Here is a 2,656-nt window from a genome sequence, read left to right on the forward strand (position 1 = left end):
GAGCGCGCGGCGCTCATGCCCCGCTCCGGAGCCGGCCGGACGCTCCCAGTGCAGCGCGGCTGCTTTGGGGCTGCGGCTCCTGCCCCGCGCTGGCCATGGGGCGAGTGGCGGCAGCTGCGGCCGCACTGGTGGCACTGGTGCTGCTGGGAGCCCCCCCTGGGGCGGGCGCGGAGCTCTCGGGTGAGCGGGGGGGGCGGGAGGCGGCGGGACAGGGGGGAGAAGGGGGAAAATTGGGGGTGGGACCCCGAAATGGAGCGGGAAGGGGTCTCGGTATTCCAGGAAAAGGGTGGGAAATGGGGAATGGGACCCCAAAAGTGATTTGGGGAGCGGCTGGAGGATGGAGGGGAGAGGATGTGAAAGGGGAAATGGGGGAAGGGCGGGGAAGAGGAAGTGGGAGCGCGGGCAGGAGGGTCCCGTGGCGGCCGCGGGGCACAGGGGGTGCGGGGTGGGGATCCGGGGGGGCCCCGGAGCGCTGGGGGTGCTGGGGGGGGGAAAACAACTGACCCGTGTCCTGCACACACAGAGGTGTTCCAGTTCATGGGAAGGCTCGAGTGTCACTTCATTAACGGCACGGAGAAGGTGAGGTTTGTGGAGAGGCAATTCTACAACCGGATGGAGGACATCAGGTTCGACAGCGACGTGGGGCGGTACGAGGGGTTCACCCCTGCTGGGGAGAAACTGGCCGAGTACTGGAACAGCGACCCGGAAATAATGGAGAACAGACGGGCTCAGGTGGACACGTACTGCCGGCACAACTACCCGATCGTCACCCCGTTCAGCGTGGAGCGCAGAGGTGAGCGCGGGGCAGAGCGCGTCCCCTCGGGCCCTGCCCTGGCAATGACCCTGGAGCGCCCAAACCCTCCCTGGGAATCCCCCCAGAGCCCCCAAAACTCCCTGAGCCCATCCCTGGGGCCTCCTGTCCCTCCCAGTCCCTCCCAGTCCATCCCAGTCCCTCCCAGTTTCCCCCAGCGCGTCCGTGTCACGCGTCGTTGGAAATGACGCATCTCAGCCAATCAGAGCGCGTCTCTCCGATGACGCTTCTGTTGCCAGGCAGATCCGCACAGCCGAGTGCCCCGCGCCGGACTTTGAATTCCAGCGCCGCGCGCTTCATTCCCAGTTCATCCCAGTGCCCCTCCAGTCCCTCCCAGTCCCTCCCAGTCCAGTCCCAGTCCCTCCCAGTCCTCCCAGTCCCTCCCAGTCCCTCTCCGCTCGTTCCCAGTCCATTCCCAGTTTGACCCCAGTTCATTCTCAGCTCAGTCCCAGACCACAACCCGCAATCCAAGTGCTCCCCAATCGACTCCAACCTCTCCCACTCCCTCCCAATCCATTCCCAGTTCGTCCCAGTCCATTCCCAGTCCATCCTAGTCCCACCTCTACCCTTTCAGCTCGCTCCCAGTTCCCCCCAGCCCATCCCAGTCTGTCCCCGCTCTCTCCCAGTTCCCCCCAGCCCATCCCAGTCTGTCCCCGCTCTCTCCCAGTTCCCCCCAGCGTGTCCATCTCGCTGCTGCCCTCGAGCTCCCAGCCCGGCCCCGACCGCCTGCTCTGCTCCGTGCTGGATTTCTACCCTGCCCAGATCCAGGTGAGGTGGTTCCAGGGCCAGCAGGAGCTCTCGGAGCACGTGGTGGCCACCGACGTGGTGGCCAACGGCGACTGGACCTACCAGCTGCTGGTGCTGCTGGAAACGCCCCCCCGGAGCGGGGTCACCTACACGTGCCAGGTGGAGCACGTCAGCCTGGAGCAGCCGCTGAGACAGCGCTGGGGTACGGGGGGCGCCGGGGGGGCTGCCGGAGGCACTGGGATGTGCTGGGAGCCACTGGGAGGGACGGGGAGAGAGGCGGGGGGAGAGCGGGAGAGGGGCCGGGGGGCGGGGAAGGGCTGGGAAGGGGTTTGGGGGGTGGTGGGGAGGGGGGGATGGGGATGTGGGGGGGCTGGTGGGCACTGGGAGGGAGTTTGGGGGCGCTGGGTGTGACTGGGAGAGGGTTTGGGGGCGCTGGTGTGACTGGGAGAGGGTTTGGGGGCGCTGGGTGTGACTGGGAGAGGGTTTGGGGGCGCTGGGGCGGGGGGCACAGCCGGGAGGGGTCGGTGCGATGGGGGCAGGGACAGGAGCGGCTCCGGTGGGTGCGGGGGAGGCCGGAAGGGAGCGGGAGGAGGTTCCGGGGGGTCCCGGGCGGGCCGGGGGCGATCGGGAGGGCGCCGGGAGGGGCTCGGGGTGTCGCCGCGAGGTTTCGGGGGACGCTGAGCCCCGCGCACCCCCAGAGATGCCGCCGGACGCCGCCCGCAGCAAGATGCTGACGGGGATCGGGGGCTTCGTGCTGGGCTCGGTCTTCCTGGCGCTGGGGCTCGGCTTCTACGTGCGCAAGAAGGTTCGGGGGGTGCCGGGGGTCGCGTCCCCCCTGTCCCGGAGCGGCCGCGCTCCCCCCGGGGCCCCCAGCCCGGTGTCACCCCCTTTTCTGTGCCCGCAGAGCTCCTGAGCCGCCGGCGGCCGCAGCCCCTCCCCGTGGCCTCGGGCCCGCCCGGGACCCCCCGCTCCGTCCCCGCGCTCGTTTTGGGGGGGGGTCGTGTGTCCCCCCCTCAATCCCCTCCCCCACCCAGCGCCGCTGTCACTCTGCCCCCGCCCGGCTGCTCCCAGTGCTCCCAATAAAGATTCCCAGTTGGA

At 69.4% G+C, this 2,656-nt stretch overlaps 1 pseudogene; it reads left to right on the forward strand.

Moving 5' to 3' along the window:
- LOC130262822 (class II histocompatibility antigen, B-L beta chain-like) lies at nucleotides 1–2,656 on the forward strand (annotated as a pseudogene).

Source organism: Oenanthe melanoleuca, chromosome 25 (genome assembly GCF_029582105.1).
Source record: "Oenanthe melanoleuca isolate GR-GAL-2019-014 chromosome 25, OMel1.0, whole genome shotgun sequence".
In the NCBI taxonomy this organism is placed as follows: domain Eukaryota; kingdom Metazoa; phylum Chordata; class Aves; order Passeriformes; family Muscicapidae; genus Oenanthe; species Oenanthe melanoleuca.